Source organism: Rhinolophus ferrumequinum, chromosome 9 (genome assembly GCF_004115265.2).
Source record: "Rhinolophus ferrumequinum isolate MPI-CBG mRhiFer1 chromosome 9, mRhiFer1_v1.p, whole genome shotgun sequence".
NCBI classification, from domain to species: domain Eukaryota; kingdom Metazoa; phylum Chordata; class Mammalia; order Chiroptera; family Rhinolophidae; genus Rhinolophus; species Rhinolophus ferrumequinum.
In genome coordinates, this window is record NC_046292.1 from 14,889,757 (window position 1) to 14,904,160 (window position 14,404).

The 14,404-nt window shown below is 46.7% G+C and overlaps 1 protein-coding gene and 1 pseudogene across 2 annotated transcripts in view; both read left to right on the forward strand.

Annotated features, from left to right (window-relative positions):
* Positions 1–822: 822 nt before the first annotated feature.
* On the forward strand, positions 823–10,399 carry LOC117026769 (zinc finger and SCAN domain-containing protein 22-like; annotated as a pseudogene).
* Positions 10,400–13,313: 2,914 nt separating this feature from the next.
* Positions 13,314–14,404, forward strand: part of CDC42 (cell division cycle 42) — a 38,795-nt gene continuing 37,704 nt past the window's right edge. The window contains exon 1 of one of the 2 annotated variants that reach the window (XM_033114342.1): positions 13,314–13,437. The gene's annotated coding sequence lies outside the window, so the exon portion shown is untranslated. The remainder of the gene's footprint in view (positions 13,438–14,404) is intronic. The other variant, XM_033114341.1, reaches the window with a different exon arrangement.

Consider the following 14,404-nt stretch of genomic DNA (forward strand, 5'->3'; position numbering starts at 1 on the left):
AGCAAAACATTTTTTTCCCTGGCATTTTATAGGTATTTCATTTGACCACTCCTTTTCACCCATTATCCTTTGTCTGCTAATCCTGGAGCTAGCAAGCATCCAAAGAGATTCTGACAAATTCAGTTCCCTGTACACTGATTGGAGGAGCATAGGATCTTGATTTTAGCATGGAGGCTTTTTATTTTTCTTTCACTCCTTTTTTTTTTTTTTTTTCCCCGAGCCATAGGCTCTACCCTGATGTTAGCTCCTTAAGAACTTAACACTTGCTACTCTTTCATCATCTTGAAAGAGATGGGGGGAGGTGGAAAAAAGCGGAGTAAATATAACGAACAGATCTTTTTCTTCTCTGTCTTAGCACCTCTTCATAATTTGCTTTTGGAAATCACAAATGCTCTATAAAAATGTTGGAGGAAGAAAACACCCATGATTTTAAAGATTTTTCCCTCCTATAAATCGTGTGCATATATAGTGTTATGTTTTAGCATAATGTGAAATACTTTGTAATGGGGAAATGGATGAAAGATTCTCCAGCTAACAAGGCCAATGTTCATTCTTTCTGCTTTGAGGATCTGTATTTTTCCTTTTGGTAAGTAAGCCAGACACATTTTCTCAATGGTGTCGATCCAGCAAGAGGAAACAAAAATAGAATTTTTAGTAGCTTTATTAAGAAAATCTGTTAAGAACGGAAAGCTGATGGAACCTGGGTCTGGACCTGATCCGTGAGATCAGGGTGGTTTTAATGGTCTTTGAGGTCTGTTGTTGCTGACCCTGACTTTTCTCTTTTGTTCCTAGGAGTCTGCATCATCCTTCCAGAGTTCTAGAATGGAAACAAAACGATACCCAGAGACACAAAGAATAGAGTAGTCCAGATTGATCAAATAATGTTACCAACACATGACACGATGGCTGAGAAGCCAGAAGTTGTTCTAATAGTGGCTCCCCAGGTCTGGGTTCCCCAGGAGCCTTCGAGGCGTCCACTGGAGAGCCTTGATGAAGACCGTGTTGACGATGTTGAGACCATGCCTCGAAGGAATCCTCCCAACCCCTCGGCTTCCAGGCAGAGATTCGGAAAGTTCCACACTGAGGATGCAGCTGGGCCCAGGGATGTCCTCAGATGTCTCCAGGACCTTGCTGGGCAGTGGCTGAGACCTGATATTCACACAAAGGAGCAGACTGTGGAAACGCTGGAGGAGGAGCCGTTCCAGGCTGTTCTGCCCGAGGAGCTCAGAGCTCGGGCGCAGAGATGTCAGCTGGGGGTCAGAATCACTGGCTAAGATTCACTGTTTGCTTGGTCACCCTACATGTGAGATGTAACCAAAGGTTCTAATTGTTGCAAGATCCAACTGCAATCATGGGAAATCTGAGCCTAGGTTTTCTTTGAGCTTGCCTTTGACTACTTGTAATAAGAATCCATCACTACCCATGTCTGGACCTCTTTTTGCCTGAGGCAGCTCTGTTTCCTGGGACTGTGAACTCCAGAAGGAGTTTCTCTGCCCTCCTGTTAGGACAGTCAGCCTGCTACTTGTTTTTGCTCTGCTGAATGCCTCCTTTTTTGCATTTTGTGACATGCTTTAATATATTGTTTTTATGTATCCAAAGAGATAATTGCTTTAACTTTCAGATTTCTGGATTCTTGTTGTGGTGGCATGAGTGGGAGCTTCTGTAACCCCACCAGTAACTCCTTTGGGATGTCCTTGAAACACTAAAGTTTGGTCCTTCATAGAAATACCCTGTGGTAGTTTACCAAGCTCTTAGTCAGCATTTGAGCAAGGTGAGATAGTGATCAAGAATGGAGGTGAGCCGTGAATGCGGTGTTTGCCGAGCTGGGAAATAGGAACAGGCCTGCCCTTTGTTTTCAAAGTCAGAATTTAAACCGGACAAAACAGGGTCATAAGAGGTGAGTAACTCTTACAGCTTTTTGATTTGCTCTTTCTCCATTTCCATCACCTTTGTTCTATAGCTTGTCTTCTTGCTAGAGAACTAACTTGGGAGCTGTCGGACAGTTCTGTTCTGCTCTTCCTGAAACAGGTCATCCTGGCTCTCTGCGGATGGAGACCTGTACTTTGGGTGACAGTTGAGACAGAGCAGTAGCTGTGGTTGTGACAGAGATTAAACAGCAGCTGGTTGCCCGGCATGGTCCAGTCTGAGGAAACTGTGTGCCTCTGTGGCTTGGCGCTTGGATTTGTAGACCTGCGACTATAACAAACTTGGTGCCAATTTGCACCTAATATTTTTGGGTTGGGGGCTGACTAGCTCCATGCTGCTGGTGTTTGTTTAGTACTTCCTATGCTTTTGGGGACTGCTCTAGATGCTAGAATACAAATATAAAACCTAGTTTTAAGGAAATGTATAGCTTTTCAGGAGAGAGGAAAAAGCCACCAAAATATATTGTTAGAAATGTTAGGGTAAAGCTAGTCTTCCTTTTGGTATCTGGTTTTGAAATAGCACTAAGAAAACACATTTCCCTTTTTTTTTTTTAAGTATGTTAAAAGCAAAGAAGAGGAAATAGCCAAGTTAGGGAAGTGACATTTTAATTGAACTCGAGGAGTAGGAGATCACTGGACAGAAGGCTTATCTTGGGCAAAGCATGGGAATGGAAAGGCCTGTGTAATGTTTGGGGAATAGTGAACATACAGACAAGTGAACTGTGCTTCTTATTGACAAGCTAAGCTTTCCTATTCTTAATTCTAGGAGTAAACTTAACATTGACAAATGAATTAGTAACCCTGATAGAGTCCTAGTATCTCCAGAACATTCTGAAGGTATTTCCTTTGGTCTGCAGGGATCAGGAATTCCTGGTGTTCAGGGATTTCCCAGCCTGCACCAGTTTCTTAGCTGTTTCAATGATCTAGAATTTTGCATGCAAGTAAAAGACCAAAAGGTCTTCACCTTAAGTACTTCATGGCAAGGCAGCTGAGCTTTCCTGGATTGAGTGAACTTAGCACAGATTTTTTTCAACCATGGCGCTTTGGGGCCAGATAATTTTTGTGGGTGTTGTCCTACGCATTACAGTATCTTTTGTAGCATCCCTAGCCTCTACTAACTAGATGCCACTAGCTCCACCCTAGGTGTGACAACCAAAAATGTCTCTAGATGTTGCTCAATGTTCCCTCAGGGCAAATGTGCCCTGAGAACCAGTGAGTTAGTAGAATTCATCACAGACGTGCCACAGATGACCCTGAGATAAGCAACATGGCTAATAGTCATGGAGCTAGAACCTGAGCCCTGGTCTTGGGCTTTTTCCGTCATGTTTGGAAATGTTAATTTAACAAGTGTCTCCTGAGAATCTGTGCAAAATCTTTCTTCCTGTGCTATTTTAATCTTTATCTTAACCGTGTTTCCCCGAAAATAAGATCTAGCCGGACCATCAGTTCTAATGTGTCTTTTGAAGCAAAAATTAATATAAGACCCAGTATTATATTATATTATATTATATTATATTATACCCGGTCTTATAGTCAAATAAGACTGGGTCTTATATTAGACACATTAGAACTAGGTCTTATTTTCGGGGAAACACGGTACAATTTAAAAGAACATTTCTTTGATTCAGTTGATACAGAAAAAGTATGAAAAAAACAAAAATGGTGCATAAACTCACTACCTAGGTAACTCCTACTGACATTTTTTAAAGTAAAAGATATATTTGCATGTGGACAGAAAAGTCCAACAGTACAGAAGGGTATAAAAGGAACATTTAAAGGCTCTTTTCCCATTAACAGTTTATGTACCTTCCAGAAAAATATGAATTATACATATGTAAGCAAATACATACACACGTGTGTGTGCATACATCTCTTTCTGATTTATACAAAATATATATTATGCATGTTTAGTATATATATTTTTTCTTGCCCAACAAGCCTTAGAGGACTTTTGCTTTCAAATTTTTTTTTATTTAAAAACTTTTTTTTTAGCAGTATTTCTTTGTATGACTAATACCTAGCCTAATACTTCCCAGTACAAAATACGCGGTAGACTATTTAGGTATGGAGTCAAACCTCCAAAGCATAAGTGAGGTTTAGAGAGCTAAGTGACAGAGCCAGGACTCGAACCTCACTTTCTAAAACCAGAATTGGTATAATTCACAATTGCCCAGCACGCTGTTTCAGAAACCCTGCGGTACCAGCTCTTTCTCATGGAAGTGAATTTACAAATGAGATTCCTTACCCCAAACAAACCCAGTAAGAGGAGAAGCTGGAGTTCATCTCCATTTCATCTGGCTCTAGCCCCATGCCCTTGCTGCAAGGTCACACTGCCTGAGTATCAAAGAGTAAACCAACTCCTTTGTTTCAAGGGCTCTAGGGATTTGGGAGTACAGTAATTCCCTGTCTCTGTTGCCACTCCCTGAGATTATTCCTGTGCTTTCTCTCTTGGTTGGCACTACCCAGTTACCACCAGTGTCTGTCATTGTAATTTCTTGAGTCAAGATAGATCCCAGTTCTAAAGAACCCTGACAGCTTTTAGTTCTGCGAGTGATAGGGAAGGAAGAGGACAATGGAGGAACCAGAGGGCATTGTTTCTAAAATGTCTCGTGTCTTGATTTTTCCTTTGTGATTATATTGACTCTCAAACTCTGCAAAAGAATAATGTCATCTAGTTACCGAAATATGTCATCTAGTTAGCCATTCCTGTCAGATGGCTGCTGGTGAAAGTCAGTGTTGGGACCACAAGGTAATATGAGGTTGCTAGCAACTGGCTGGTGCCACGGAAAAATATGTCATCTGTTGGGCAGCTACTCCCTGAGCAGTGAGTGGGTGCCAGGCGCTGGCTGCTGGAAAAGAGGCCAACCCCAGGAGGGGGGAGGGGGCCACGAGGAGTCCACTCTGATGGTGATGGTGGCTGGAGAATTCAAGTGTAATTGGCCTTCCCAGGGGCATCACGTGTGGTTCGTTTCCACAAGCAGCTCGGTCCTCGTACAATGCACTTGACAATGACTTGACTATTTTGCTAAACATTTTCCACCCACTGCCATGCATTTATTGAACATTTTTCCTTGGCCTGGAATGCCCCTCCCCCAATCTCTGCCAGCCCACTCCTATTCATTCTGTATGACGCACAGAGGCATGGCCATCTTTGATGTCTGCCTTGATCGGCATCTGAAGCCCTCCTGTGAGCGCTGATAGCGCCTCAGCTTTACTCCTCTCTCAGTCCCTGTTCATTCAGCAAGTAGACAGAGGGTGCCAAGAAAGGTACACACATTTTTAAGAAAGGAAAAAACTTAAAATTGTAATGATATATACTGATAACGAAAGATGAATACAAGTCACGTTTGACTTCTGCAATTACAAGAGGTGCTCAAAGTGGTTCCCATCAGCGTCCAGACACTTCTGATGACGGCAAACTCCTGCTTGAGCAATATGGACCAAAGTGACCACTTGCTTGCATTTTTGTCATGTTTCTGGCACCCAGGTGTATTGTGTACCCCATGTGCTGTGCACTATTCTCAGTATCACACTGCAATGCAGCATCTAGTGTGTGTCCCCAGGCACATTGTGAGCTCCAGGAAGACAATCTCTCATGTTCCTGATCTCCAACACGGGGCCTGCCTGTGGCTGATCCTCAAGGAACAGTTTGATTTTTGTAGGAGACACATGGTGGTTCCCTGTTTTCAGGTGTTTCCTTCTAGTGAACACACATAACTCGAGTTCATGGGAGACCATTAAGTGTTACCTTGGGGAGGGACAGGGAGTGAGATTGTTCATTCCTACATGTAAGGACTGGGATGGCAGTGAAAATAAAACCAAAGAAAAAAGGGAAGCCTTCACTTAGGTTTCACTTGGGTGTCTGGCTTCCCTCTCTGCTCTGCACTTCACCTTGCAATGAGGTGAGGTTAACAGCCCTGTGCTGGCTCTGCTTGAAAGCCCAAGGGCCCCCTCGGTGCCTAGCAACAACCTGACTGCCCAGAATGGTGATTTTGGAGCTGGGTGTGTCTCCTGGGCAGGAAGCCACCAACACCACCAAAGCAGCCATGGCCTCCCCTTCACTTCCTCTCGGCCCAAACTCCGCCTTCAACTGGGGCCAACACTTAGTGTTTTGGAGCCTTGCCTTTGGAGCACAAACAGGTTGTTTCTAGCAGAGATAGCTCCAGCACTTACGAAGTGTGTGATCTCAGACAAGTCATGTCACCTCTCTGAGCTTCGGTTCCCACACCTGTCTTACTCCCTGCTAGAGTCATGCTAGCACAGCCTCGGAAGCACAGGAACATTCAATAAATGCTGTCGTATCTGACTGCTTGGCTAGGGGAAGATCCAGTTAGTGATTCTTTCGCAGCTGTCGCTTTGATCCTCTTCTTCTTAGCCCTTCTCAAACAGCCCCATCTTCTCCTTCCTAATTTCCACACATAGAATCCTGTCTTATGTCCCCCTCTTCCCCATCCTTCTTGTTGCTTACCTTATTCGCAGGCATTGAACCTCATCATCAAAAAAATTCTACACTTCTTAAAAAAAAAATCACAAGTGTTTCGGTTTTTAGGTGAATGCTACTGTGGTGATCTTTACTTTTTAAAAATTTACTCGTAAACATCCTGTACAGTGTACAATTCTTAATTTTACAAAGTGGACATACCCCTATAACCACCTTCCAGATGAAGATACTCTAACCAGCACTCCAGACGTCTCATGTGCTTTCCTAGTCATTACCCCTCTGAAAGTAACTGCTATTATGATAATCTGTTGCCCTAGAGTAGTGTTGCCTGTTTCTGCACCAAATGGAATCATACAGTATATACCCTTTTGTGTCTGGCTTTTTGTGTTCAACATTATGTCTGAGAGATTCACCTATCCCCTGGACCTACTGCTTTTCTATGCCTGTGTACCTGGGCACACCTTTCTGCCAGGAAGTTTTCTGTTCTTACAGCGTGCCCCACCCTGGCCTGGCCAGTCTGTGCAAGTCCTCTAGACTCAGATCAGACCTGGCTCCTTTGAGAAATCTTCCCTGATCAGCTCTGGGTTTGAATCCCAGCTCCTCTACTTACCAGCTGTATGACTTTCGGCGAGTGTTACTAACAACCTCTTCACGCCTCATTTTGATTGGAGATCCTAGTTTCTATATTCCAGAGTTCTTGTGAATTTCAAGTGAGATAAGACATATTAAATACTTAGAACAATACCCGGAACATAGGAAGTACTTAATAAGTGTTAGGCATAGTTATTGTGAGTACTCTGCTTTTTTATTCCCTTAGTTCCCTGTTCATGTTCTTATCCTAGCAATTATTTTGGTTATTGTTTGTCCCACTGTGAGACCTTAATTCCTTAAGTAGGGATTGGGTCTTTATTCACTGTATTTCTTCAACAGATATTTATTGAGATTGCACTATATTCTAGCACTGAGGGTACAGTGGTGAAGAAGACCCCTGAATTTCCTTTTTACTGGGAGGAGACAGATAATAAGAAAAATAAAGAGGTGAGATCATTTGGGATGGTGATAAGCACTATGAAGGAAATAAAGCAGTGTGATGTGATAGGTGGGGGTGCCGCTTAAGCTGGGTGGGGAAGAGGTCTTCTTGAAGAGGTGATAGTTAAGCAAAGACCTACTTGCAGGGTACAAAGGAGCAGGCATGTGCAGAGCAGAAGTGAGACCTGCAAGTACAAGGCTCTGAGGAGCGCAGTAAGCTCAATATGTCAGAACAACAAAGAGGGAAGCATGACTGGAGCCTAGGGAGTGAGTGCATGGTCCAGAGGAGGTTGGAGAGATGGACAAAAGCCAGGAGAAGCCATCAAAGGGGTTAAGCAGGTGTGTATTGGTCACGTTTGCATCCGAGGTACTGAGCACATAATAGACGCTCACTAACTGTTGAATATTGGTGTAATGCAGGGTCTCAGTTCCCACTTCCGGCAGGTGAACGCAGGATATGGTGAGGCCGAAAAGGAACACCAACAGAGCCATAGATAGGGGGTCCATACCACTATTTTCTCAATGGTGGCCAGTCAAGACACAAGAAACTAACATCTGCCAATACCCCAACAAGGGGTCTTCCTGCACCACAGTCTCGCTGGTGGCTGGGCGAGACACAGGAAATAGGATCCACACCATCCGCAATCCGCACTTGCTAACCACGATCCGCGCTTGCTAGCGTAGCCATGGCAGTTATATACAAAACAATAGTGGCTAATGGCCAACTGGTTACAGCTGATGGCCATCTAATAACCGAGCCAGCACCTTTCCACGTGAGGCCCAGCGCCTGGAAACTGTTTCTGCAATTGGTCACAACTGCCCGTGACCAATTGGTTCACATAGTGATAGTTTTCAAGTTCAAACTTCATCACTGTGCTACGTATGTACCTCTGGGTTCTTACTAAACCCTGCCGGATGGGGATGGAGTTGCTCGGTTATTTCTAGACTCTTCTCTCCCCTATCCCATGTCATCCACCCTTCTTCAGTGACAGTGACCCAGATTATCTCCACCAGAGATGTGTAACAGAGATGAAGGAGGCAAGCCTGGGCCACTTGTAGAAAAGGCAAGAAGGAAACAGGTTCGGTCAGTTCCTCTTCTTTCCCTGACACCTAGAAGGGTCGAGGTCCCCGGACAGGTGTACTGATGTGGCACAAAGGGGAGGAGGGAGGCTGAGCAGCAGGAGGGGCTGCAGAAGGGGTGGGGATGGTGTCGGAGTGGTGGAGGAGACTGACTGCAGCAGCTGCCGCTGCTCTAGCCCCTGAGGGTGTGACAGGCCAAACCAGGAGCACATCTGGAGTCCTAGCAGCACAGTGGGGCTGCTGACAACGTCTGGGCCATCATCAGCCACAGGAGGGAAAGACTAGCCAGTAGGTCAGCATGGAAGGGTAGGCTTAGTTCTTAAGTGATAGGAATTGACATACCAACCTTTTAGTAACAACAGTGAGACTTTATTTTTGTTCTATTGAATTATTTTTAACCTTCATTTCTATGAAATATTATTAGAAAAATCCCATTAACACAAACGTACAGTACAGTGAGTAATTACAAAGCAGACATCTGTGTAATCATCACTCAGGTCATGAAATAGAGCATCGCCCCTGCACACCCGCCCCCCCAATCCCTCCCAGGTGACAACCTCCCTTAGAGGCAGCCAGTAGCCGGATTTTTTATAATAATCACTTCTTGGCTTTTCTTTATAGTTTTAACGCCTGGGAATCACACGGAAAGTCTTAAATTAGGATTTTCTCAAATCCTAAGACTGAAGACCTCGAAAGAGAGCCTCTTCAACATGGAGCCCCCTCTTCTTTCAGAAATCTTGGTACGGCCTGGGGTGATGGTGGTGGATTTGCGGACTTCGGCGTTTGACAAAGAATGCACTTTGGCGGATTCTCTCTTTCAGCCTGTTTCAGCGCTCCCTCTGTTTAAGGCACCTGAGGAATATGGTGAAGGGCACGGAGATGCATCCCAAACCGCGCGTGCCCCCGGGAGTTTGCAGTAGGGCAGAAACAGCATGGAGACACATGACAGAACAGGGCAAGGGCCTCAAGAAGTCCCCAGAGAAGTGCTATGGGAGTTTCGAAAAGGCAGAGATCGCTTTTGGCAGCTGAGAGCCGAGCAGGCTTTGTGGAAGAGGTGGCACTGCATTCATTCATGCATTATGTATCAAACGTTTTTGAAGGCTGGCAGTGTGCCAGGAAATTAGGTCAAAGGATACAAAAATGAATAAGATAAGATCTCTGCCTGCTCACGGCCTCATGGTTGTGTTAGCACAGATATAAATGATCCCAATAAAGTATGCTTGAAATACAAAGTGTAATAGGGATGCTTGGTGCCTGGGGTTGTCAGGGAAGGCTTCAGAGAGAATAGGAGTTTGGCAGACAGAGAAGGGAACCACTGAATCTGCAGAGGAACAGGTGGGAAAGGACACAGGACAGTGTTGGCAAAAGGGACAGTTCATGGTAGCAAGGAGAGTGGGACTTGACAGCTAGGATGGGTGAGTGGGAAAGGTGTTCTAAACAAAGGGAACAGCATGAGCAGGGCACAGAGGCAAGAAATCATGGTACCTGCACATGGCACTAAACTAAGTAATTCAGTCTAGCTACAGCATAAGTTGTGTGATGGTTAATTCTATATGTCAATTTGACTGGGCCATGGGGTGCCCAGATATTTGGTCAAACGTTATTCTGCGTGTGTCTGTGTGGGTGTTTTGGGGTGAGATTAACATTGGGATTGGTAGACTGAGTACTGCAGACTGCTCTCTCTAATGTGGTGGGCCTCGTCCAATCAGTTGAAGGCTTGGATAGAACAAACTCCTTTGTTTGGCTTTGGACTAAAACTGAAACATTGGTTTTTCCTGGGTCTTGAGGAATTAACAGGCAGGGCAGTATTAACAGGCAGGGCAGCCTGGGGGTCATTGGACTGCCACTGAGACATTGGCTCTTCTGGTTCTCAGGCCCTAGAATGTGGACTGGAACTACACCGTCACCTTTCCTGGGTCACTAACTTGCCAACTCACCCAGCAGATCTTGGGATTTATCAGCCTCTATAGTTGTGTGAGTCGTATATATATATATGGGTAGATAGATAGAAAGGTCAATAGATGTGGATAGATAAAGACACAGATCTTTTCTATTGGTTCTATTCCTCTGGAGAACCCTAATACAGAAGGGAAAAGGAAAGAACTTTGGAAAGGCAAGTTGGTGCTAGATCATGGAGAACACAAAATTCCTGGCTAAAGGACTTTGCATTTTATTTTGAGGATGAAGGAGAAAACACTGGGGGTTTGTTAGCCAGGAAGTGACTTAATAAGAGCTGAGATCTGGAAAGATGAAGGTTGTGCTATATAAAATGAGTTAAAAGATTCTCAAAGGAAACATCTAGAAAGTGGATAATTTTGTGGGATCTATGGTGCAGAAAAGGTTGGGAGTCCCCAGATGAATAAGGGTGCAGGGACCCAAAGTGGATATGGGCACCATAGAAGTTAGAGCAGGTGGCAACTGGAAGATGATTTCAGTGGTGCTGATGGGACTTCTTAGTAGCTGAAAATTTGGAAATGGGGATGGGAATAAGGACTGGAGGAGGTAGAGATTTGGGAACCATTTACATAGAGGGTGGTGGCAAGTACCACAAAGGAACAGACATGGGGGGCAGGGGTGGCAGAGTGATTCATCAAGAGTCTTGCAGTTGTGAGAGAAACCTACTCAACCTGGCTCAGGCAGTACAGGGAATTTATTGGCTAGTGTGACTGGAAATTGAAGCAAAACAGAATCCAAGGGCTCAAACGACGCCACTGGAACTTGGTTTCACTGTCTCCATCTCTCAGCTCAATTTTCCCCCTCTGTCTTCATCTCATTCTCAGGCAGTCTCTTTCTTTGCAGTGGGAAGATGGCTGCCAGCAGTGCCATGCTTACACGTTGCCCTCAGCAGATAGATTCATTCAACTGGACACTTCTGGCCAAAGTCCCCAAATTGACTCTTGTTGGGGTTTATGGGGTCCTATGCCCATTGTTGAAATGCTCTGGCAAGAGGGCTCTCTAAAATGCAGTGATTGGCCAAAGGGGCGGGAGTTAAGTCATTTCCTCTAGAACCACTTGGATTGAGAATGGGGGTGGGGCTGCTCCAGGAGAAATGGAAGTGCTGTGACCAGAAGAAGGAGGAATGGGCACTGGGCTGGTAACCACAGGGGAAGGGGTGCTGGCAACCCCCAAGCTGCCCTGCCTGTTAATACGAGGCAGCTGTAGCAAATGGGGCTGTGGAGGGGGTGGGGCACGGGTGTCTGGGAGGGCCAGCAGCAAGGGAAGGGGTAGACTGGGGTTAAGTAGTAATGCTACTGCCTTTTGGGGCTGTGAGGAGGTGGTGGTGGACCCCTCTGCCAAAAACCTGGCAACATAATAGACCAAGTGCTAATAGACCAAGTGACGACCAAGTGTCCTCAGAATAAAGGCAGGAAAAGCCAAGCTGTTGGGTGACACCCCATCAAGATATTGCTGCTGATGGAAAGGGCAGACATTGTCTGGGGACATTCATGGGATTGTGAGACGGGATGAAGGAAAGGTCACTGCCAACTGGCCTTGCAGTGGAGAAAACACAACCACTTTTCCCTGAAGTTTAAGAAACTAAGCTGATGCGTTTTTACAATAGTCAAAAAATTTATAATAGCCCCAAATAACCTAAATTCCAATAGAGGAGATTGGGTAAATATTGTAACGCCCATACATTAGCATACAGCCTTTACAAATAATGCTTTATTTGACATGGAAAGATGTTCACAATGTAGTTTTTAGAGAGAAAGGCAGATTACAATGTTTTTGCGCAATAGATGTGTGTGTGTATGCACACATATATATACGAGCGTAAATAAATATCTGAAGTGTACACCAAAATGTTAATAGTTGGTATTATTAGGTGTAGGACTACAACTGAAGCTTATTGTTTGGTTTGTCTATAATAAGCCTGCTGGGTAGTATGATAATGTAGTTGTCAACTAGAGCCAGCTTCCTGGGTCCAAGTCCCAGCTCTGCCACCTCCTGCCTTGGCAACTTTGGCTCGTTCCCAACACCTCTGAGCCTCAGTTCATATATCAATAAATGGGGGTTCTAGTTCTTCACTCATAAAATGGTTGTTGAGTATTAAATTAGCTACTATTACACCCAAAGTTGTTAGCACCATACCTAAACACTCAAAAATGTAGTTATTCTTCTTGGGTAATTAATAAGTCCCAAAGAAAATGTGACTATTAAATCAAATATATTGGAAACGTGTCTTTGTTGGCCAAATATGCTTGGTAGTCATCAATAAATGAACTATTAAGATAAGCTGTTTTCCTCTAACACTGGGAAACATACGAGAATATGACAGTGAAGGTTGCCATTTTCCCAAAGCTTGCACACTCACAGGGAAGACAGATGATAAACAGGTGCTGTGAGGATAGGATGATCAGGAATGGCTGAGAGCCAACGAAAGGGCTGGTGACAGGCAGGGGCAACAGTGAGTGCAAGGCCTTGCTGTGGGGAGGAAGTGTCTAAACCGAAAGAAGAATATACACCTGGAACGAGGGACACGGGTGTAGGCAGAGATGAGAACAGCTCTCATGCCGCGGCGGACCCACAGGCCTGGGGAGTCTGGACCATCCACCTGCAGTGGTCTCGGGCAAGTCACTCTCACCCTTTGAGTATCCTCCGTCTTCTATGCAAAATAGGGATAATAGTACTTTGCTTCACAAAGTTGCAAGGATCAAAAGCGCTCTGCAAACGACTGCTTACAGTATTATTACAAATACGTAACAACCATGAGAGAGAGACGTACGAAGATCAGCCACAGACAAGAAAGCGGCGCTGAGCGGCGCGTGCGCGTTAGACTGTCCGAGCCTGGGCGGGGGATGAATTCAAGCCCCGCCTCGGCCTCTGCTGGCCTCCCGGTTCCTCCCACTTCCGCGGGTACCCAACCGTGCGTCGCCTGCGTGCTGACGTCAGGCGCGTGCCCCTGTCCGGCAGTCGAGGAGACCCCGCGCAGTGCTGCCAACGCCCCGGCGAGAAGCTGAGGTGAGTGCGGGGCCCGAGGCTCCCCGCGGGAGCGGCGTCTCCGTGGTCCTGGCCCCGCCGCCCCCAGCCTCTCCCGTCCGCGGGGATAACCCGCCTCTGGGATCCCGGGAGGCCGAAGAGCGCGGGGCGCGGGGGGGTGGGGTGGGGTGGTGGCCAGCTCGCGCTGCTCCGTCCGGGGGAACGCGAGTCCGGGTTCCTTCGGGCAGTGGAGGGGAGAGGGTCGCGAAGGGGAAGGCGGGGGGCGCCCGCTCCCCAGAGAGGAGCGCGGCGGGGGCGCGGGGTGCTGGCCTGAGGGCGCGGGCGGGGCCGGGCTGTCACCGGGCTGCGGCGGAAGGAAGGGGTCACACCCATCTCGGCAGCCCGGGCTCCCCTCCCCCCGGCCGGCTCCGAGGGCGGACGGCAGGCCGGGGCGCCGTGGGCCTGGGCCTTGGAGCCGCTGGCGGGTGCACAGGCCGAACGAAGTGTCGGTGGCCTGGGCTGCCGGCCTGGGTCTGCCCCCTGCGCTCCGGCTTCGACTTCCTGCTTCGCCCGGCGCGGCCGCGGACATTTTGCGGCGGGCGGGGGGAGGGGAGCGGAATTGCTGGCGCGGCGGGGAAGTGGTGGCCGGGGAGGGGGCGGCTCGTCGGCCGCCCCGGCTTTGGCTGCGACGCGCTCTCCTCTGCGGCCTCGCCGCCCGACGCTTCGAACGGGCTCGGCGGGCCTGGTCGTGGTTTCTCCAGTCGCCTTTATTTTTGCCTTAGGCTGAGTTTCTCATGCCATTTCCGTTTGCTTCTCCAACTCAATCTTCCTGCCTATTCAACCGAAGCTTCCTTTTCAGGGAGTTACCTAACCACCTCCCGAAACTGTCGTTTGGCCACTTGCTTAATTCCTCTTACTAGGGGGATATTTTCTTTGTTCGTTTTGTTTTCCCCCCCTTTAAGTCCAAGAGAAATGCAGTGTGGAAGATTACGTCACCGCAATATAAGGA